The sequence below is a fragment of the Vicugna pacos genome, chromosome 11 (assembly GCF_048564905.1).
Source record: "Vicugna pacos chromosome 11, VicPac4, whole genome shotgun sequence".
Classification (NCBI taxonomy): domain Eukaryota; kingdom Metazoa; phylum Chordata; class Mammalia; order Artiodactyla; family Camelidae; genus Vicugna; species Vicugna pacos.
Window position 1 is genome coordinate 56,339,075 of NC_132997.1, and position 23,992 is coordinate 56,363,066.

The 23,992-nt window shown below is 40.2% G+C and overlaps 2 long non-coding RNA genes across 2 annotated transcripts in view; one reads left to right on the forward strand and one right to left on the reverse strand.

Moving 5' to 3' along the window:
• Positions 1 to 23,992, reverse strand: part of LOC140699330 (uncharacterized) — a 355,563-nt gene that overhangs the window by 267,710 nt on the left and 63,861 nt on the right. The window contains exon 2 of the long non-coding RNA XR_012077408.1: positions 15,367 to 15,528. This is a non-coding gene — a long non-coding RNA (uncharacterized lncRNA). The remainder of the gene's footprint in view (positions 1 to 15,366; positions 15,529 to 23,992) is intronic.
• The window catches only part of LOC140699331 (uncharacterized), a 33,115-nt gene continuing 11,856 nt past the window's right edge, over positions 2,734 to 23,992 (forward strand). Inside the window, exons 1-2 of the long non-coding RNA XR_012077409.1 lie at positions 2,734 to 2,819; positions 11,784 to 11,861. This is a non-coding gene — a long non-coding RNA (uncharacterized lncRNA). The remainder of the gene's footprint in view (positions 2,820 to 11,783; positions 11,862 to 23,992) is intronic.

Consider the following 23,992-nt stretch of genomic DNA (forward strand, 5'->3'; position numbering starts at 1 on the left):
ATGGTTTTTATTTTTACTATGAAAAAGAAATTATCAGTTCCTCAGGTGTGGTTTCAAAAGTACTGGGTATTTTGACCACCTATTGAAAAAAAAGAAAGATACTAACCAAGAATTCAGCAACTATCATCTCAGTAGGGTATCAGAATTCCCAATACTTGAAAAGTAGACCAGTAAACTAGTTAAGTGATGTCAAGCTCACCCTTCAGCCTTAATGACTGGTCCAAGCCAAGCTAAGTAGAGCCCTTCTCCAGTATTTTTCTCCTAGAGTAAGAAGGGAAGAACCCTCGCCCCACTTACTGCTTTGACAGGGAGGTGTAGGATGTGATGAGAGCTTCCTGCAACCACGAAGAAGAGTCTGAGCAAAAGAAGCCAACATACAGAAAGAATCTAGAATAGGAGACAGTTTCCTAGTTCCAGTCACAGAAGTTTCCAGAGCTGCCTCTCTCTGTAGCTCTTATGTGAGTTACCAAAAATCCTTCCAATAATTCCCTCCTCCCTGCTTTTTTCCTTACGCTAGTTACACTTGAGTTTTTGTCACTAGCAATACAAGATTACTAATTACTATAGAAATGAGTATCGGAAAGTGGAATGATACCCATGACAGAGACTTAAATGTAGGCTGGGCTTAGCTGATATGAGGAAGAGAAAGTGAGAATCACACCACTGCCAGCTGGAAAGACAGGAGTCATTCTTACATGAAAACAAACTAGGTATTAACTGTTACCTGCTGTATCTGGTAGACAACGATATTTTGGTGGCTTGGTAGAAAAATAGTAAGAAACAAGACTCAGCCATAAAAAAGAACAAAACTTTGCGATTTGCAACATGGATGGACCTGGAGGGTATTATGCTTAGTGAAATAAATCAAAGACAGGTACTGTATATGCCCGCCTTACCACTTCCATGCAGAATCTAAAAAAATAAACAAATGAATGTAACTTGAATATAACAAAACAGAAACAGACTCACAGATATAAAGAACAAACTAGTGGTTACCAGTGGGGCGAGGGAAGGGGGAGGGGCAAGATGGGGTAGTGGATTAAGAGGTACAAACTACTATGCATAAATAATAAGCTTCAAGGATATATTGTACAGGAGAGGAATATTGAATTACTATGTTGTACACCTGAAACTAATAGAATATTATAAATAACCCTACTTGAATTTTAAAAACCTTTAAATTTAGAATATATCAATAGAACATTGACAGTAGGTCAAGAGATATAACAGGGATTTGGTTTATATGCATACCAGAAAAATGACTGATAAAATAACTGCTATAATAAATGATTAAAATTTGTAAGAAAAAAAAAGGAACAAGAGCATACATAAGCATACTAGATACTTCCTATGGCCTTTGGTAAGGTCCTTTAAAAGGAAAGTAAGTTTCAGTCCAAGCTGGCATTTCTTAAAATGGATAGGAAATAAGAAGACAGATATACAGTGTGGTTAAAACAGAGGCCCTTTCTGTATGTACCTAGTGATCCAAAGCTGCTAAGGATCAGAAAACCATGCTGCCTGAAAAACTGTTAGAGATTAACTTTCTGTCCTACAGTGAAGTTATTTCACCAAGAGGAGTAGACACCCAGGAGTAACCTAGAAATGGGAAAAGCCTGACCACCCAGACTTCTCCCAAACAACTCCTGCTATGCACTTGTCACTAAGAAAGGGTAGTAATTTTTCCCATCATAATGTGCAAATAATTGAAATGCAACCAGGAGCCAGAGAGCAGCTGAGCTCTGTTTTACCAACTCAGTGTGGGAGCCCATGATTGGGTTAACAAATTGTAACAGATCCCAGCCGCTTATCTACTTAAAGAAGATGTGCTTAGTAAGTGCCTTGAAGTTTTAACAATGACCCAGGCCCTCGGCTATAAACGCTGGGCGTGCCTGCTATTAGTCTTCTATCCCCAAAACAGCCTTGGGCTGGAATGGTAAACAACTTATAAAAAGCTGCAGACTCAGAGGTGAGAAGGCTGGTTAGACAATGACGGGTAAGATCCCCTGAGAGGGGCAACCTAAGACAGGCACAGCCTGAGTCCAAGTTGTTAAGCAACTGATTCTCGTAAGTTCAGCCCTGATAAACTGAAAGGCTCAACACAACATGATTCACCAAAAAGGGTTTTATGACCTTGAGCCAAAACCAACAATAAACAAAGCCTTTGTACTCATTGTGATCCCACCCTGTCCTTCCCTAAATTCCTCCTTTGACTGTACTCAATAAATACGGGAGATTTGAGAGGGTCATCAAGTTGGCTCCCGACTCCCTCTCCCTCTCTTAACTTTTCCACAGTCTTGAGTAATTCATTTCGTCTTGGTGGGACTTCTGCTGGCCAGAACACACAACTGGTGATGAACCCACAACTCAGCCCACTGCTTCAGTTGCCCTGAGGCAAGACCAAGGGAGAAGTTATTAAACAGAGGTCCATACAAGGATGGGCAAAGTCCTATGGGTATGTTTCTAGAAGACATAAATTTCAAAGGCAGGTTCCAGAGTCAAATATTATGATTCAACAAGATTTCTGGTTGGTTGTAAGCCAAGAGAGCACATCACAATAAACAACATTGATAGCCAACTAGCTCTTTAAAAGAGGTGCTTTGCTGGAGAAATTCCTAAATTAGAAGCCTGCAATTGCTCCATCTCCAAGGCAATTCCTGGGTCTTTGTGACAAAAATGATAGCAACTGGGCTTATGGAAAAACATAGCCTTTCATGAGCTGTCCTCCTACCTACTGCGACCATGAAGCGAAATGACCAAGGCAAAGTTTCCTGGGAACAGAATGCCAAAGACTTAACAGTAGCCAAGACAGTGAGTCAAAAGTGGGTATGCCTCACTGGTCCTATTGAGTGGAGTGGGGCATATTCTCCGGAGTTGTCCCACTCACGTTGCTTATCCTTATTCCTCTTTTCCAAACAGGAATTCTTATGTGGCTACTCTTTTTCTGTACTATGGTATCTTAGTTGGGTTGGAAGTGGTTAAATTAGTCTCACTGCCCAAAGGGTTCAGAATCTTGAGTGCCATGTCTCCCAAAGACCCTGGGCTTGTTAGATCCTCTCTTGAAAGGTGGGGTGAGGGGAGTATATTTGTGATTACCTGTAGATTCATTGCTTTATGTAGGCAGCAGTTTGAATATTATAAACAAAAGGAGAGTATATGTGGATGTATATACACTAGACAGCCATGGGGAAAACTGTAGTGTTTGAAGGGGTCAATCATGAATCTGTCCCAACCATAGAAATTGATTCAAGATGGAACCCAAGCCAGATCCACCAAAGTTATTGTCTAGATTCTTTCTGTTATCGGGAGGGTTCTTCTTTCCTCTTTGGTTATATATGAGTATAATCTCATAGCTACTGAAAGACAACATCCTCAGTATCCACTAAGGCACCTTTGTGCAAATAGAGAAATGTTCCTCTTCCTCAAATCATTTACCGATTTTTGTTAGAAAAGACACTTGAGTGCCATCTGCTGGAAATCTGCCATAATAAACACACAAATCTTTGATTTCTACAATATGATTACTAACACTTAGGTGGAACACAGTTGTATATAGCACATGATACATAGCAGCCCTACTGACAACGGTGTCCCCTACTACAAGGTGAAGTTTGACTCAGTTATGCCAGCACCCCCAGAAAAACCAGATATGAAAAGGACTAAAATTCCTGCAGGCTTCAGGATTCCGCTTCTACTTCTGGAAGTCTCCAGACCTGACCTGATCTTATAACTGTCCCTTCCCACCTGTAAACAGCTACAAACTCTGCAATATATTCCTTTTCCCTTTAGCTAGTATCTAGTCAAATTGATTTTTTTGTTCCTTACAATCTTAAGAATCCAGGAAAATATATCCAGTTTCACTCATCTTCTATACATATGACCTTAGCTAGATCATTTGGCCTCTATGAGCCCAAGATTCCTCAGCTATAAATCGGGCAATGATTGAAAGAGAAGCATATGAAATAAACATATGTGAAAGGGCTTTGAAAGTACAATATGCCAAGATGGCATTGAAAAGAAGGCAATGATGATAAATCAGACGAAGCAAGAGAAGATGCACAATCTATTCCCATTACTTTTTTTGCTTTCCTATCTTTCTTCACAGCATAGAAGAGAATTTTTTTAAAGGTAGAAAGAAAGCAAATGAAGACATAGAGTAGAACTTCACTAATTAAAGTCAGAATCAATAGGCATGGGAGAAGGATTGATTTGTGAACCTCTGAACCAAAAGCTCAGGATTCTGTTCTGCCTTCTTCCAATAGAAAGAACTGAAGACAACAAGTTTAACATTACAAGTATGCTCTGAAGCCATGAAATTTAGTCCCTGTCCAAAATCAGTAAATTAAAAGATAAAATCTAAGACTTCTTGTTTCCAACATCACAATGAGTTTAATCAGCTGCATATTACAGGTGGTCCTTGGCATCTTAACAAGTTGATGAAAAATACCAGTTACTCTTTAGAAATAAAAGTAAATACCATTAGCAGGTGTTACTAACTCAGGGAAAAGACCTTCACCTACACTAACCAAAAACTGAGTGCAGACAAAAATAATTAGCTAAATAAGCAATCAGGTTGAAAACAGAAGGTTCAATACAGGGCATAATCTACTAATTTGTTAATCATTGGACATAAGCAGGGACCAGTATATCACTGTACTATGAAACATCAGCCTGTACTCTTTCATCAGAATAACCTGATATATTTCATCCTGAACTTTTCCTTATTTTTCCATATCTTACCTAAATCACTGGAGGTTGGTAAGTCAATTAATCAACGGGCAGTTCTTCATACAGGCTCACTATTTGCAAAGCACTACACTAGACAATTTAGGCCCTATAAAAATGAGTAAAGACATGATCCCTGCTGTCAGAAATTTTGAAACCTAAGTAGGGAGAAAAACAGGCACATATGCAAATTAAATCTGGTTAATTAACTCATTAATTTATTCACTCATTTAATCACTCAAATACTTATTCAAATTTATTAGGTCTAGAAGAAAAAAATTAGATAAACATGGCCCCCACCTAATAAAGGTTAGTCTATACAAGAAAACAGACATTGAAAACATTAAATATTAACCCATAATAAGCTCTCCAAAGGAAAATCACATGTTGTGTTCATTACAAAACATTTTTTCCTGAGAAAGTCACATTTAAGTTAAAGATCTGAAGGATAAGTGGCAGTTGGCCAAGTGAGAAGAGAGTAGACTATTTCAGGCAAATAGAAAAGCACATATGAAGAAACTACAGTGGAAGAGAGCTTAGAACACTAGGACTAAAAGGAGACCAACGTGGCTAAAGTGCAGTGACAGAGAACAGAACAAATCCAGGTGCAGTTGAAGAGCTGAACGAGAGTCAGTTTACTCTAAGTCGTGTTAAGGATGTTAACCTAACAGCAATTAGAAACCACTCAAGGATTTTAAGAAGAGGAGTCATCATCACATCTGCATTGCTGAAGATCAGTCTGGCTGCCTATATCAAGAATGAACAGGAGGATGGCAACAGTGGCTTTGGGAAATCAGTTGGAAGAGGTTTACCAAGTTATGAATACCCAGCTGTAGATGTCAAATCACATAAACAGCCATCACCTCATTGTCAGCATCAATTGCTTTACATTCTCAACCTCTTAGATTAGAGGGGAAAGCTCTCCAGGGATCCAAAAATGAAACTCAGAACACACTTTCCCATAGAAACAATGCTGTAAAGGCAGTTGGGTTCTATAGTTTAACACTTTCAATTTTTGTGGTGACTTTGCTTTTCATTCTTGAGCAGCTGTATAATTAAGAGGGATCTAGAGGACTTCAAAAGATTCCCAGGAAAAGGCCATTAAGAGAGTGAAATGGTCTAAACATGAGTTCTGTGGTTTAAGTAAGAGAAGCTAAAACTACCTTCAGAAAATAAATAGATATTAGAAGTATAGTTTCATGTTACTCATGTCAAATTCTTGCCCATGCTTGAGAAATCACTGAAGCTATGAAGTGTTGGAAGAGACAGGAAGGGGTGGGATCCAGTGTGTGGATGGAGGAGTAAGCCTTAGAGTGAGCTGCAGTTATCCCATATAGCACCCTAGTCCAAACTGGATTCTGGGTGGGTGCAGCACACCAAAACAGAGTCTGATGAACAGGCTAGATTTCATTCTCCAGGACCCCTTGACTGAGCCCTCTTAGGGAGTGAATAATCTGTACAAAATGCTGCATTTCTGGCCTTGGAAAGAAGGCAAGATGGTGCATTCTCTGAGATGAGGAAGAAGGGAAAGATAAGTAGTCTACAGTACAATGGTTCAGAGCAAGGACTGTGGAGCCACTACATGGTTTTGAATCCTGGTTTACTAGCTGTGTGACTGTCAGTAAGTTCCTTGATCTCTCTTTTCCTTGGTTTTTCCATCTAGAGAATGGGAACAATAATAGTACCTACTTCCAAAGTTTGTTATAAGAATTGAGTTATTATTTGGTGCACAGAGTGTTAATCAAATGAAATGAAACTATAGAGAGAGGGGAGATATTTTCTCTGTGTGAGGCCAGACTATTTGCCATAAGGAAACCAAACATTTAAGAAAATTTCTACAGAAAACTAAAAATAGTCACAGGGCCATCTTGGAAATGATGCCTTTAGTACAAAAACTTATGCCACCTATAACTATCCTTTGTCTGAAAGACCTCAGAGGCATGCACTCTTTCCATGATGTACTGCCTTTAAGCTATTGTTTGATCAGGAGTATCTTCAGCTACAGCTGCTACAGGGAAAGTTGAACTCAGTAGACAGTTAAAATTTAAAGCAATGTCACTGTTCCCTCTCTCCTGAACTCACCTGAATTCATGCTGAACAGAGAAGAATATTTCTTGTCCTCCCAGATGGCGAACAGATTCATGCTTTTACTAATGCTCATCTTATTCAAATATGTTTCTCAGCAGGAAGTGTCTACCTGCTACTGGAATACTCAGAGGATTAAAGAAGACTGTATACATACACTACTGGCTACATTTACTCAACAGTTACAGTAGAAATGAATATTTCAATAGAAAAAAACATTTTCACCTTCCCATTACCAATTCAATTATTTTCACACCAAACTACATTCCCCACCAGGAAATATGACTACATTATCCTCACTGATCTATCTCAATAATTAAGAAACGGCTAGGCAACAGGCAAACACCTATACCTATCACCTATTTAAGCTATCCTCATCGGCCTTGTAAGCACCGAGAGAGCTAAAAACAAACAAAACAAAACTCTGGCTGCCAGTACAACGTGCAATGACCTAAACTCTCTACAAGACCCTGGTGACTTTCATAGCAGGGAACACCTAGTCTAGTAAAAACTAATTACCAAGCCAGAGTCAAGCCCCTGGCACAATTTGTGGCATGCAGGTCCCACACTTGCAATGTCTTCTCTCTGAATGGGGCCCTTATTTTTCATCTCCACTTTCATGTCAAACTTAGGGTTCAGATTCTAGGAATAGGAATAGGCTCAGGAGTAAGTTTAATATGAACCCCTTGAAGGGTCTAACAGTCAAGTTTCAATACAGAAAGTATAAAGCACTGTAAGTATTTTGAGCAGAAAAGAGTTTAATGCAGGGAATTCAAAGTTTACAGAATTAATGGATGGGCTAAAGGAGCAGGTTCTAAGATGACCTCTATGAATGACTCCCAGAGCAACAAAAAATGGGTCCACCTCTGAGGCTGCCACTGGAGATATGAATACAAAGTCATATCCATGGGACAGGAGCCCAAGAATCAAGGAGCAGAGTTCAAAAGACACTGATGCCAAAATTGCCTCTTGATATTCAAGAAGCTGGAGATAAGGCAGTGGAATACTGATAGAGAAACAACTCATATATCCCCTTTCTGCTGGCCAGCAGAAACAGACACAAGAGGCAGGAGAGAGACCTCCACCATCCTCCCACCACCTTCTGTATTTTGGTGCATCCAGTTAGAAGAATATTTCATATCCAAAGCCATAGTTGTTAAAAAAGCTATTGGAAATGTAGTTTTTAGCTTTCTAATCTCTCCATAAAGGAGGGTTAAGTAAAATTGGAGGTTGAATAAAGCAATCAACAGAATCCACCACATGACTGCTACAAACTTCCAAAAATATACTTACTACGCTAGTGCTGAAATACACAGAAATCTATGATTAGAGCGTACTCCTTAGCATTAAGCCTTAACCTTTCCATAAGCCAAAGGAACAATTCCTGAAACAAGTACAACTTAAGCCTTTAGCACTCAAGTGTAGATTAGTGTATTTAGTTATTTACTAGAGTCCAGAGATATCAAGCCAGCAGTCTTTACACAGGGGAAGGGGACAGACTTAGAACAAGAGTAGAATATACATCAGTATAGGGAGAGGGCAGGGATTGGGCACTAAATATGTAGTTTATCTTCTTTGCAATTGAAGATTAGGCCAGTGTGGCAAAAAATGTACTCTCTCACGTAGGCACTAGAGATTTATCAGGATCAGGAATGAGAGAAGGGAATCTGTGCACCCTCATCATGGGATGCTCCCTACCAAGATCTAAACCACAGACATCCAACCCATACCCTTATCCTAGGACTGTATAGACTCAGGTGACATTTCCACAAAAACACAAGTGGGTCCCAAAGTGGCAATCAATGTCAGCAGTTCTGTGAGTAGACTCACAGGAAAAATCCACCCTCTGGTATGTTTTATTTGCCCAGGCCAGGATTTATTCAGAAATTGTGATTTGGCTGTTTTTAGATAGGACATGCATTCTCCATCTCAAAACATGTCCTCACCTTTCTCTATCATTTTTCATCCAGCAGCTTCCCACATTGACATTAACTAAGTCACCAATGGCCTGCTCTTTTTCCTCCTTAGGGGAGAATTGAGGAGTCAAGATCTAATGAAAATAAATAAAATCATCAATCCTAGTGGGTATAGGATCATAAGTAAGAGACAAAGCCAAGAGAGGGAAACAAAAAAGGGTGGATTGGAGCAAGAGGCTGCACTCTGACTGCCACAAACACTATTTACTCTTTGCTACCCGGACCAGAGGGGCATGGTGCCTGGGTGCATCACTGTTGTTTAGACGCACAGAGTTCCTTTGTGCACCTAGGATCTGGGTGAGCACACTGCACACATCAGGAAAGGCTCTCGGAGGTCCTGGGCCATTGCCCAGTAAGACTACTCAGGTTGTCTCTCACTTCCAAAAAAGGAATGGAGGAGCTCACTTTGGCAACTGCTCAGGAGCCTGGGAATTTGTCTTGCCTCATGGGGAAGGTAGCCCAGGTCTGATAGCCTCACTGCCAGATATTAAGTTGTCTGTGAGGCTGGGGCAAACCCCAAGGCAAGCTAAGGTAATTATCCAGACTGCTGTTCTCTGCTTGGGCTCCTCTAAAAAGCTCGTCCTAGTCCCAGGGAGCTAATAAACCAGTTAACAGCTCAACTTTAATTAATAAGCTCCCTAATGAAGATATAAACGTCCACATTTTTATCCTTTACGAAGTACTTTGGACTCTTTTTCCCTTAAAGAGCTTAAATGATGCCTCCGCTTCCTTTTTCAATTCCCACTTTCACATTGGTTTCTGACCTCTAAATTACAGTCACTGTCTGTTTTCACTCTTCAAATCCATCTCATCCAATGCCCCCTGCCCTCTGTTCCCTGCCTGTCAGGGTGTTATGTGTGCTCCTTAGAAGCTCCATTGTCAAACTGAGGAACGTGGAAATCTGCTGAAGTTTTTGAAGAAAAAGGCAGAAGCTGTGTGACTATATGGAAACAGGAAGAAATTCCATTTGAAAAAGCCAAATACAGTCACTGTCGTCAAGAGAAAATACAAAAAAGGTGACTGGCAACCATGGTTGCACCTCACTGTTCCCCACTGAGAGCAAAATTCTAGCTGGAACAGTCAGACTAAAGGCACAGGGTGTTGGAAAGGTCAGATATGAAAATCTCAAACTCCTCTTTGTCAAACCTCAAAAGTTTATTTTAACCTAAAACATATAACTGTATATACATCCACTAATCTTTCTTACATTATGTATAACTTCAAATTTACAAAAGTAAAGAGAATAACATCATGACCTCCACAGCTTCACTGAGATTCAATACGTGACCACATTTATTTTATTCATTTACAAATGCTCTTTTCCCAAAACAATTAATATGAACCAAGTATCAGACATATTATTGCATTACTTCTTAATACAAATTTTTATAAGGTCCAAGACCTCGTACCGACAGCTTCTAAGCACTGGCCTTAGCACATGGTCTGTGGTGTTAGACATACCAGGGTCTGTGCATCAGCCATGCCATTTAGAAGCAATGTGACTTTGGAGACTTCCTTGGCTTCTCTAAGTCTCGGTTCTTCACTGCAAGGTAAGGTTAATAGTGCCTACCTCTTTGTGAAGAAAAATAAGATAATGCAGGGAAACTGCCGGCCCAGAGTAAGTGCTCAATAAAGATTCACTTTTGTGATTATTGCTGTCATATAGGAATTTTAAGAGAAAGAACTATTTCATCTTCTAAGAAAATCTCAAGTTCCAATAGATTACTTTTTTAACAAGCTCATATAACATCCTGTTCTTTAGTGTTCCAATACCAACTGGACAAAGGAGAGAAGCCCCCTTTTCTTTAGAACTTTGAGTAACTGATCTCTGGATAGTTTCAACTCTGCCTCTGGGTGCAGCTCAAACTTACACTATTGATTTCTCATTATACTGAATATCAACCAAAGGAAGAAGTCAGATTTTTATTGAGATCTGTATTTTATTCGTTTCATTTTTGTTTTCTCCCACTGAGACATGAAAGTAACTATAGTACCTGGTCATAGTGTTCTTCCTGTAGCTAAAACTCTTTGGCCTCTTACTAACTAGCTCTGTAACATTTCTTTGGATTTTGTGTTATAAGACATTTAGAAGCTTTATTTCAGCTATTGAAGGGTGGGTTCCACTGTGCTTTCCCAACTGTGACAGACAAATCCAGATCGTCACCAACTTGGTTGCTCTTTCTGGATACACTGGTGGGTGGACTGCCTTTACCAGTTCCCCTAGCATTAACTGGAGCCATGTGACAAGTTCTCAATGATGGTATGTTTAAGGACAATGGGTTTTACAAAGCAGGCAGAATGCCAAGATGTTGTAACAGGTCTGCTGGAATGTATATCCTAAAACTAGTTTGCTGACCTCAGATATTATGGAACTGTTGTGAGATCCATCCCTGATGTACTCACAGATCTGGAAAATGAGCATCTACTGATACCAGTGATTTATAGCTTTCTGGGAAGGCTGTGGTCATGTCCAGGAGGTTTTATAAACTTAAGGCAGAAAAGGACCATGATAAAAATTCCACTATTAGAGGATTTGCATTATTCTGAAAGCAGAATTTTGCTTGCAAAAGAATGCTTCTAGTCTGATGGCTTGAGCATCACTAGTAAGTGACAGGCACAATTGCTCTGACTCTGGATAAAGCTGGATTCTGTGGGCTTAGCATCAAGAGAGACTTGCAATGACTGTTCAGCCTCCACCATGGTGACCTCTTGGGTCTTGGTGGGGGAACACTCACAATCTCTAGAGGCAGTCACTGGAAGCCAAACAAGTCCTGTCCCTAGAGAGCATCCAGCAGCTCTTAATAAGAAAGGATGCTTGGTGAGTGGACGCTGTAGATGGAAACCCACATGGAGGTCTTCAAAGGTCACAGGTAAGGCCCTAAAAAATTGCTAATCATCTCGCCTATCATATCAATCTACATCATGATATTATCTTTTTGAATGCTAATTTTTTCTCCCCAAAGGCCCATCACTAAAATGAATCCATTGCCTTTATATCAGAGAATGAGCAGTGGAGGAAAACAGGCTTTGAGCAGGGACATAGCAGGTGGAGATGGTGTCAATGGTGATGAGGATCAGGTAGGTGTCCAAGGTCGGTATAGGCAATGGGTTATTCTAGATAGTGAGACAAATCTCCACGGACTGTACAGATCTTGAGATTAAAGCCAAAGTTAGGAAGGTCATAGCATTTCAGGCCTCAGCACTGGTGAGTTGAGACCTTGATGTGCTTCTCACTCACAGTGGTGCCCTGGGATCACAATACGGTAATGGTGGTCAAAAAAGGGCCAGAGGCACATGGAAAGTTCTTACCTCTGATTGAGACAAAATCTGATCTTAAATTACATTAACTATCTGTGGTAGACAAAACATATAATCTTCTCCCCTTGAGTGTAGACACAAATATAATGGGGTTTTACTCTCGTGATTAGATTATGTTACATAGCAAATGCTTCCCACTTTAATGTACGTGTCTTATAAGATTTTGTTTCACTTTCATCACTACAAATTCTGATCTCAAATCACACGCCACCTAGATTTCATGACTGACTGAACTGCATAAGAGCTGACGTTTGTATATTCTCTAAGCACCCTCCTCCAGGAAGCTTTTCTCTGACTCTTTTTCCCCTGAGGTTGGGTCAAGCAGTCAACTATGCAAAATACACACAATATATTCATTTATTTATCTTGTGCTCACCCTGTTCTAAAAGGGAATAACATATGTTTCAAAAGTATAACAGGATTTTTTTTAATGAATAAATGAGAAATCTGAACGAAGGAAAAATAAATTGAGGATAAGTAAAATAAACTCAGGGTGGAGATCAACACATTAAATGCCTACCACAAAATATTACTAGACGTGAGCCACAAAATCTGTCTCTAGGCTCTTCAGCTATCAAAGCAAAGAGACAGATACCATCAGCTAAGTAATTCATAGCAGTTCTACATTTGCTTGCTTGTTTGTTTTTAAAAACACCTATTCCTGATAATGTCATCTGAGTAATTTCTTTCTCTGGCTTCACTGAAAGAAGTCATGCAGAATTTAATAAATAAGGATCTGGTTTAAACATCTGCAAAATGTTTACCTGTTTACCTCACATACTAGCACAACGGGTTCACGGTTTAAGAAGCAGGGAGTGAGGACCAGAGGGCATCAGACAGAAAAAGAATCACTCAAACAGAAATGGTCAGTGAGTGCCAGGTAATGGAAGCCAAAAAGGAAGAAAGATTCAGCAACAGCTGGCAGGGAAGTCTCCAACCTGGAGAAAGAGAAGACTGCGGAAAAAGCAGACAAGTTCAAGTCATAGGCAGACATCAAGAGGAAAACACAGTGCCAGGAAAAAGAACAAAAAACCTACAGAAATATCCCCACTAAAGAGGCATTAGGGATGTCAAATTCTCTATGACTCCAACCACCTTTTAAAGATAAGGGTACTAAGGCCCAGAAAACACAAGCATCTGTTCCTGAGGCCACACAGCTGATGTAGAGCTGACATTCTATGACTCTAACACTTTTGGTGATGGGAAACGGGCAGACAGAAAAGTCTTCTTGGATAGCATAAATGTCTGACTTGAGTCTAGAGCCAGAAATACAAGGCAGATGAGAAAGAAAAGTCACTTGAAAAGAGTAATGTTACCGCCCCACTTATTCAGACCCCAACTAGTGCTGTGACTTATATGACATATAATATTTATATTTGGTAGTAACCTAAGAGTTACTGGAATTACCAAAGTGCTTGCTACACACCAGGCACTCCACTAAACATCCCCCTTGCAGGATCCCATTGAATCCCTGCAACAATCCTAGGGGGTAAAAACCACTGTTATCTATATTTCACAGTCGAGAAAACAGGCTTATTTAGCAAGGTTAAGTGATTTCCCCACTGTCACACAACTAGTGGGTGGTAAACACAGGATTTGAATACAGGTCTATTTGATTCCAAAATGTGTGCTCTTTCTCCAGCCTAGAAAAAATATTTCACCTTCCACTGAGCAAGAACAAAGGGATGCACATAATGCTAACACTAGAATTGAGTCATTCAGCTCAGGACCTCCCCATGGAATGGAAAAAGCAGTACCAGGCTGTGTGAGGCAAATGACCCAATAGCAAATACCCTCGGGGTCATTCCTCTAATTCAAGTTCATGGCGTTTATTCTCTATAGTAGAGGAAATATATATACGTGTGTGTGTGTGTGTGTGTGTGTGTGTCCATCCATCTGGATATATCCAGATATATATATAATAAAATAGACAGCACACTCATGGATTCTGATCCCTTATTGGTCAGCCCAGAGCAGGAGGTCACTTGGGAAGCTGCCCAGAAGTCTGACCCAGGGCTCCGTGTCCTAAGTAAAATCTGCTCTACTGGTAAACGTGCTTGCCTTAGCCAGTGCCTCAATGCAGTTTCTCTTCTGGATGCTTTGGCTCTGCCCTGGGGGTGATTCTTACTGGACCTGATGCAGTTCCTATTTCACAAATCAGAGCTTAAATCTTCACAAGAGAGTATCGATTTGTGCTATCAAAGCAGCAAGATTCCAGAGCTGGGAAGATGAGGGAGTCTGGCCCCTTTAATCAATATTTTCTTACTCATTAAAGCAGATGTCTGATTCAAATTTTGATTTTAAGCCAGATTCTGACTGAGAATTAGTGTTCTTAAGGTACAGTCTTTACTGGGCAACAAAATCTGCCCACTGTTTCGACATTCTTGTCTCTCTCTCCTTCTCCCTCTCTTTTTTCTTCTTTCTCTGCTTTTGATGTTTGAGTTCAAGTCCAGCAGACACTTACTTTCTGCCACCGTTCCCTTGGAGAGATCCAAAGGACAATCCAATCCAGGGCCAAAGCTCACCAACCTCCAGGGTTCAACTGCCCTGGGGATGGGTACCTCATCCCAGCAGATAATTTCCACTTTAATGAGCTGCTCTAGACCTCCTATTCCAACTGGAGCCTCTTAAGATTTAAGGATTTGAGCAGGTAAAGAGCAGCAAAGAAGATCTACAAACTTGTCAAAGGATAGTTCTTAAGAATCACAGCCCAAATGCTCTTCTAGGAGTTACCTTTAACACTTCTCTCAAATCCTGCCTACTAAGGCAGCAATGCACTGTGCAAAGGACACAGGATTTACAGCTGTTCAGACCTCGTTTGGATCTCCAGCTCAGACACTCCCTAGAAGGGTGACTTTGTGTAAATAATTCAACTCTGGGCTCATATTCCTCATCTGTAAGACTGAACATAATCACTCTCATAAAATTGATATGGAAATTAAACTGGATAGCATAAATAAAGTGCTTCTCAGAATCATATGATCATAATCTCATAATCACTCATAATCTCATTATCATTGGCACACAGTGGTTCTCAATAAATGTTAGTTTTTCCATGTTTCTCTCAAATCCATTTCTCTCTCCCAGCACCCTCACTCAGTCTTTCTTCCTGTTTCTGCCTGCTTTCCACTGATCTACTTTATGCTCTTATCTTTTTGACCATCTCCTTTCACTGGGCTTAAAACCATAAACTGTCGGCCCCAGAAGGCTCTAAAGAGGTATCTTCACTTCACAATGAATAACATGCCCGATCTCAGCTACTCACCAGCCCAGCCACAGGCAGCACTCAGCACTCTGGCCTCCCACGGTCTCACATCCTAGTCTTTCAGAGTTGCAGTTCTTGAAAGTGGCAGCTTCCTGGCAGTTTCAGGAAATTTTCCAGAGAACAGCTCCAAAGAGCAGCAAAAGAGGAATTACCGGGATGTGTCTGAAAAAAAAATTCCCCTGATATGAGAAGAAAATTAATTAATGCTTCTCATTTTCAGCTCTGATATACTGGTATATTCATTACAGTTAAGCTGCTTCAAATTGGACGCATATTTTTTATAAATCTGAACTATGGGGTATCTTCTTTCTCCCATCTAATGCCACGAGTGTGCTAAAGCTGGCTCAGACTGCTCAGAGCCGACTCTTAGCCTCCCTTTCCAACTCTGCATTAAGTGATCCCACATAGGTAACTTGAAATTGAAATGGTGAGAGTATTTATACCACAGAAACTGGCAACCACTACAAATAGACTTTTTTTTTTTCAGAGAACCAATTGTTAAATATTTATCAGCACATTACTGGATAAGTTCTTAAGACTTTAGCACTGATTCCTAGACAGCCCCCTTTTGCTTTAAGAAACTTTAAAGTTTATTTTTGCAACGTTGATTTCCTACAGGAATTCTACAAGCTTCACCCTGTGTGTATACAGTAATAATTTTAGGTCTATAGAAACCTGTATTTCTTTAAAATACTTCTTCAGTTTACCTGCTGGACATGGCAGAGGCTCTATTAACAATGAATCATGTAAATCTGCTCTGCCTTAGCTTCATAAAGATGAAGGTACCTGCTGGGCCATTAGCACATCTGCATTGGTTTTGTCCTACTGATTTAAAAAGTGTAAGATTGTGAGGATTTTAGTCCCTGAGAATCTCTGAGCTGCTACTAGCATCATTGAGCATTTCATTGTTTGTACCCACACTCAAATAGAGCTCATTTTCTCCAAATACTATACTGTGCTGGTAACCAAGAGGCCATACAATGGGCTCTGAAGCCAGACTGCCTCAGGTTGAATCTCAGCTCCTCTACTTTCCATCAAGTTCCTTAACCTCTCTGTGCCTCAGCTGTAAAATGAGGGCAGTAACAGTGCCCATCTCCCTGAGCTGCTATGAGGATTCAATGAGAAATACGTATCAAATGCTGGCAACAGTGACACACAGTAAATGCTTAATCAGTGTTAAAAATTAGGAGAGAATAGAGATAGGATGTTTATTACAGGGTAAGATATTCAAGCACCAGGCTTTATCTGGGTAGCCTGGGATGAGACTGGGAAGACCCTTTAGAGGAAAGGTTTAGAATATTATTGTTAGAAGCCTACATCAATTATGGAAGGGATCCCAGAAGCTCTGTTAGGAGGTCCTCCTGTCGTCACTGAATAAGTCAGAGATCTTCTAAACTACAGCAGCTAGAGAGAACAATTGAGTCTCCCCTCCTTATCTGAAGCAAGAGTTCACAGCCTTGGTCCCCAGGGCAGACACAAAGGGTGATGTTCATATGCAGACACCACAGTGGGCTGTGTAACGGTAGATGGCTTGTAGGTTAGGTACAATCCCTGCTTGTGAGGCTTACTTCCCCACTCCTATGACCCTCACAGAATGCAAGGGAGGGAGATTCACAGTAGTAAAGGTATCCACTTCTGTGGTAATCATCAGGCTATTCCCCAATATTCTAATTCTTCTCCTTCTAAGCACATGGTGGGCTCACACTTCCCCTCCTTCTTCTAATCAGGCAAGTCTGTATGTCTTATTTTTGGCAATAAAATACGAACAGAAGTGATAGGTATCTCCTCCAAACTTCAAGAGCCAATGAGTGATTTGCATATTTCCTTCTGCCTGCCATGGTGACCAGAAATATGAGGTTTCATCAATTCTCATCCCTGAGTGTGAGTATCTGTAGCAAAGCCCCCAGATTGCCCACAATAGACAATACAAAAAAAAAAAAACAAGATGAAACGTCATTGTTTTAAGCAACTGACACTTTGAGGGTTGTCTGTTACTGCACAAAGCCTATTCCATCCTGACTGATACAACCTTAATTCCACTCTAATTTATACTTTAAAATATGAAAAAGGTCTATGCAAACTTCTTTCCTTTATTATTGGTAGCAAATTACTTATGATAGCTGGTCTCAAAAAAGAACAAATAAAGTTTGAAATCACAGATTTACAGCAATTAACATGAATCTTCTAGATAATACATTTTAAGTTTTTCCATAAATTCTATTTATTTAGCAAACTAACTTAAGTTTGTTTTCTTTGTCCTTTATTGGACAAGGTGATCCATTTAACCTTAAAATTTCTGTATCTTGATTCTATTAAAGATTTGTGCCTGAAAGAAATCAAACAAAAATCCTACAAAGGCTGAACGAAGTAGATTTCCACAGAGGAAATTCAGTGGCAGAAGAACAGCTTCATCAGCAATTTCTGCCACCTGCTGTCTAAAATTTCCCCTTCCCCCTGCATTACCCTCATTGTTATCTTGACACTACAACTCCAGTCCCCAAGGGTTCAATGCCCTCCCAGCTGGGTTCTTCTTGGGCCTAAACTTTCTTTCTCAGCAGAACTAATATAAATTGGCATTTTCAACAATAATTTTTCTTGAAGGAAGAAAGAAGAAGTAAGTGAAAATAAATGGTATATATAACACAGACAGAAAATAATTGGTGCAGTTTTTTTTTGTTTTGTTTTGTTTTTAATGCTGAGAGAGACACCATTATGAATAACTAGCCTTTGGGTCTTCTTTGACTGGCAGCATTCCCAGCACCCTGCCTGAACCTCTTCACTGCTAGTTTCTGGCCTCCACACAGTGGGACTATTGTGTATCTTACTACATGACCACAATCTAACTAAACCTCTTGTTACAATCAGGGACAAATGCCAGAACCACTTTCCTTGAATCTAATGTCTTCAACCTTCTGACATTCTCCCCTTTAGACTTGCTTTTTCTGATTCAGAAACACCACGTTTACAATCCCTTCTCAAGATACTGAGGAGAGGCAGCCTTAATCCCCTCTGATGATCTTGCCTTTCCAAGTTCAGGTTAACAGCTTTGTACATTTCTACGTTGTCATTAGCATAGTGTGGCAAAAACACCCATACACATGCACACCACATACACATGTAATACTAAGGAAAATGATCTGGTCTGATCGGTATAATTTTACAGCATTGAATGGACATATATAGTTACAGTAACTATATATACAGTATATCAGTTAAGAATATGAACTCTGAGCAAATATACATGGGCTTTTAGTCTCAGCTCCAACACTTCATGGCTTAGAGATCCTAAAACAAATTTCATCTTTCCAAGCACCTACTCCCTCAAGTATAGATTAAGAATAATAGTGGTACCTACCTCACAAGATTAATGTAAGCTAATGAACATAAAGTGAGAGAATGTATATAAAGCAGTTAGTGCAGTGCCTGAACACAGGAAGTACCAGAAACTTTTAGCAGGTAGTGCTAGTGGTAGTGGTGGCAGTGGCAGTGGTAACAGTAGCAATCATTACTATCTTAAGTAAAATGAGAATCATTGTCTCACATTCCATTATCCCCCCAATTCTATTGTAGCTATTCCATAAATCTTCAGCCTTTTTCTAATGAATGCCCGAGAGTGATTTTTAAGTTCTTTAGAAATTCAGGGCACTTTAGTAATTATCACTGATTCTGCAATATTACCCACATCATAGGCAAGATATTACCCATGCCCCAGTGCTCTGGAATTATTCAAATTTGCTGATCTGACAGTGATGCTACCCTGGCACCTTCAAAGAGTAAAAGGTTTTCCTTATTTCCTGCCAACCCACATCATCCACTTGCTTGAAACTCATCCAGATTCTGTTCTGCATTAGCTAACACATAAGTGCCCCCAAGAGAATTCAAACATTTAGCAAAGCACTGAGGAATTAAACTTTGGTGGACTACTTCAGAAACAGAAAAAAGGAAGGAGAGAAGTCACAGAGAAAGAAAGAGAGGAAAGAAGCAAATTTAAGTGGCTTAGCTGAGTCTAGGGGAGAGGGTAGTGTGTCCACTCATTTTGTGTTTCCATTTGGAAGGAAGTCAAATGTTTTCATTGAAAAGAAAGAAGAAAGGTTTCATGATTCAGTACACTGGTAAACCCATAAATTAAGGCAAAGTCCCCACTGTAAAAAGGTGCGATCACTCTTATATATCTCAGCTATCAAAAGTCTATCCTGGTCTGACTGCAAGAGGCATACAGGGTGATAACTTCTGGGACTTTCTGGACCAAAAGCTCTAATTAGAAGAGCCTGTCTCTTATTTGGCCCTCTTCTGCTATTCTTATCTAACATGGTAGCCTTTGAACAGGAGGTCAGACTGAGTTTCCTCTTTGATGACTGGCTCATTTTCCAAAGATTCCTACCTCTGGCTCAGAAGCAGGGGCCCTGAAAAATAGTCCCTGATCTTCTCTACTGCACTTGGCAATAGGTGATAATCCAGACTGAACATAGATTTTTCTGAGGCAATACATATCTACTGAGCATTTACCAAATGCAAGCAGCCATACTAGGCACTGTGGGAAATACATGGCCTGTAAATTACAGCCTCTGCCCTCCAGAGGCTCACAATCCAGCCACTCAAGGGGAGGAAATTCTCCACCTTATGCTCCCAGGGTTGTCCCAGGACTTTACTCCAAGCCCAGTCCATCCTAGCCTACACTGATTTGCATCTCCTTCTTGGGAACCAGAAAAGAACCTTTCATTTCATTAAACACTAGGGTGAAAGAAAACAAAGCTGGTCATATCCTAGAGATAAACCCATCAAAGCAAAGGCTTCAAAGGAGATGGCTCCAGCAGCAAGACACAGAACACAAAGTTCAACAGGTCAAAACAGCAAAGGATATTTGCTAAAAGGAGATGAGTACTGATGATGGTGGTCCCTTCTCTCATCAAAGTACTGGTGCTTAGGAGAATAAAGAGCTTACCTAAAGCCCAGCTGGAAGCTGGAAGGGTACAAATAAGAAGAATGTGCTGCTAAGCCATGGGACTCCCATTGCCACCCTCCAGAAAGACCCCTGTATACCCACCATGTGCTAAACAAGAGAAGAATAGCCAACAGAATATCAACTCAGAAAGCCCTTCAGATCACAGGACATCAAAGAGTCAGCAATTCACCCTGATAGTCATCTGTAACTCTCAGAAATGTTTACATGTGATGGACCTGAGACTTTAGGACCATTTAAAGACGACTTTTATTATATTATGGAACATTTTTTCCTTTTGTGCATTGGCATCCTTCTGATGTCTTGAGATGATCTCCAAAATTATGATAAAAACTGAGACCTCCAGGGAAGTCTGCAGATGGGGTTAGGAACTGTCTTCTGAATCAGCTGGATCTTTGCTGGTCAGCCATCATCTATCATAAGCCTAACTAACTAGGTAACAAATCAGAAGTGACCCAAACAAGCATATCTAAAACATCTTAATATTGTGCTGAAATTCTTCAGGCTCACTAACAATAAGAACTAACATTAATTAAATATTTACCATGTGCCAGGAGTAAATTGAGGCAAAGTAAGATTAAGCAATCTATAGTCAGAAACACAGCCAGTAAATTTGAACAAGGGTTTAACATGGCTGGAAAATGGACCAAACAGGAAGAGCCAGCTGCCAAGTTTTCACACATTACCACATGCTACAGTCCACACCCTCATGAACTGAATGACCAAATGTTACCTTATGCTTCTACCAAGAATTTTTTTTAATTCTGAAAGGGTCCACTACAATCCAGTTAAGGGTTAAATCTTACTTGTCAAGCCTGCAGTGATGATATTTTCCCATTTTAAATGTTTAGGAAGATACAGCACTAAAGCATAAGAATCTGGCTCAGGTTTTCCATATCCATACAGCATTGGTACCCAACCCTTCCTATGCATCAAAATCACTTAGAGCTGTTTAAAATAAAAGACTGCTGTCCACAAAATGAGCTAAGAGATTCTGATTAAATGAGTCTGAGGTGGGTCCTAAGAATCAGTAAATGTGCAGCCAGGAATGAGGACTGTTTCACATTAGGGGATGGGAAACCCCTGTTGCTCTCAAGAGAGGGGATTTTCAATTCCTTTCTTACTAATATAATCTCTTTCACCTCTTCCTCCACAGTCAATTCAACACCCTGCTGTCAGGTGGATCTGCTCAGATTATATCACTTTCTGCTCTAAAGTCAACTATAATCTTTACTGTATAAAGAATTACATTCCAACTCGTTAGCCAAGTAAAAGGCTCTCTACATTGTGACCCAAGCCCACCACTCAGCCTCATGTTTGTCTCCCTGGGTGAGCCTCCCACTCTGGCTAAGTTGGTCTGCCCCCCAAAACTTCTGTTTCTTCTTATTCTCTGATGTAGAGCAATTCAGCTCTTGCTAGCACTACCCCTCAACACTACTCCTATCAGGACCACCCCTGTACATCAAGGGGCTTTGATTATTCATTCCTCTTTTCTTTCTTTTACCAGGTTCCCTCTCCTCTAGGGCCCTTGATTATCATGCCCCAAATCCTACTGCAGTCACATATTCCTTTGGCTCAGGAACTCCTCCAGATCCTGCCTTCCTTAGGTACCCTTGGATCCCTCACCATTCTCTCCTTTGTCCTGAATCCCTTGGATTTGCACCCCAGCTCTCTCTTCTGGTACAGTGTCTATTTGAATTCAGAGGATGGACCTCAGGCTGCTCACCATGGCTTCCAGCCTTTCTCCCTGGGCTCCAAGCACAGCCATCTTGGGCAAGAGAGACTACAACCCAGCCCCTCATCCATCAGCAACAGCTCAGAATAGCTCCCTGTGGGCAAGTGTTTTTGTCTATTTTGTTAACTTAGGTGTTCCAAGAGCCTAAAACAGTGCCTAGTACATAGTAGGTGCACAGTAAATATCTGTTGAATGAATGAATGAGTAAATCAATAGGCACATCCACCATAACCGAACCTGATGATGATGAATCATTTCTACTTTGTAAAGTAAATCTACTTGTGTTGGAAGGAAGATCCCTTATTCCCACTTAAATCTATCATGTGATGGATTATTTAACACAGTCATAATAACCAGAACCCTGATTAATACTACATAACACTTGTATTACCCTTTGTACTCTTCGATGCACTGTCCCATTTATTATCTCAGTCCATCCTCGTAATAATCTCTTTTCCCTCTGATAGATGAGAAATGAGGCAGAAAGGTAGCAGGACTCAATCAAAGTGGGCAGTGTCACCGGCATCTGATGCGTGGAGATCAGGGAAAGTAGTAAACATCCTACAAGATGTAGAACAAACTCCACAATAAAGAATTAACCGTAGTCCCCCCTTATCCACAGTTTCAGTTACCGGCAGTTGACCATGATTCAAAAATAGTAAACAGAAAGTTCAAGAAGTAAGTAATTGGTAACTTTTCATCAAGTTACTCAGAACAGCAAGAAATGCAAATCTTGCGCCATCCTTCTCTGTCCTACCCTGGATGTGAATCACCCCTTTGTCCAACACAACCTGCCCACTTAGTAGCCCTCTGGGTTATCAGATTCGTTTCCATATTGTACTGCTTGTGTTCAAGTAACCATTATATATGACTTAACGATGGCCCCAAAGCACGAGAGTAGTGATGGTAGCAATTCGAATATGTCAAAGCGAAGCTGTAAAGTGCTTCTTTTAAGTGAAAGGGGTACGTTCTCTATAATATGGAAAGGAAAAATATCTTATGTAGAGGTTGCTGCCATCAACAGTAATAATTAATCTTCTCCCCATGAAATTGTGAAGGAAAAATATTCTTGCTAGTTTTGCTGCTGCACCTCAAACTAGAAAAGCTACAGCCATGGTGCGTGGTAAGTGCTTAGTTAAGATGGAAGATGAAATTTGTACAATAAAGTATTAGAGAAAGACCACATTCACATAATTTTTATTACAGGATATTGTTATAATTGTTCTACTTTATTATGTTATTGCTATTAATCTCTTACTGTACCTAATTTATAAATTAAATTTTATCACAGGTATGTATGTATAGGAAAAAATATAGTATATATATATAGGGTTCAGTATTATCTACGGTTTCAGGTATCCACTAGGGGTCTTGGAATGCATGCCCCACAGGCAAGATGGGACTACTATATCCAGCTCAACATGCCAGTACTGCCAAGGTTAGCTGAAGAGACCAGGAACAAGCGTGACCAATAATCTGTTCTGCATTAGAAATAAACAAGAACTAGTAAACAGAGAAGAAAAAGAGGCAAGGAAGCAAGATAGAAGAGGAGGATGGCTGAATAACATGCCAAAGATGCTAGAGTACTTTTAAGAACTAAATGTCTAATATACAATTTGAAGTTGCTTTTATTGTTGTCATCCAAACCCTCTCCTCATCTCCCCAAGCCTTCAGTAAGGGGTGCCACATGCAAAGAACAGAGTGGATTTTATAGGTTATGTGGGGGGTGTGTGTAAAGTAAAAAGATCATCTGAATTCCACACCTAGGTCAGAGGAAGAAGACCAGCATCACACCCCAAGGAGAGAATAGGAACTTTGTGGGAACAGAAAGCCAGAACCAAAGGTGCCTCAGATAATAAAAGAACCTAGGAAATGGAAAAGGGATGGATATTTTTGAACCAAACTTTATCTAAGCTCAAGGGACAAGAATG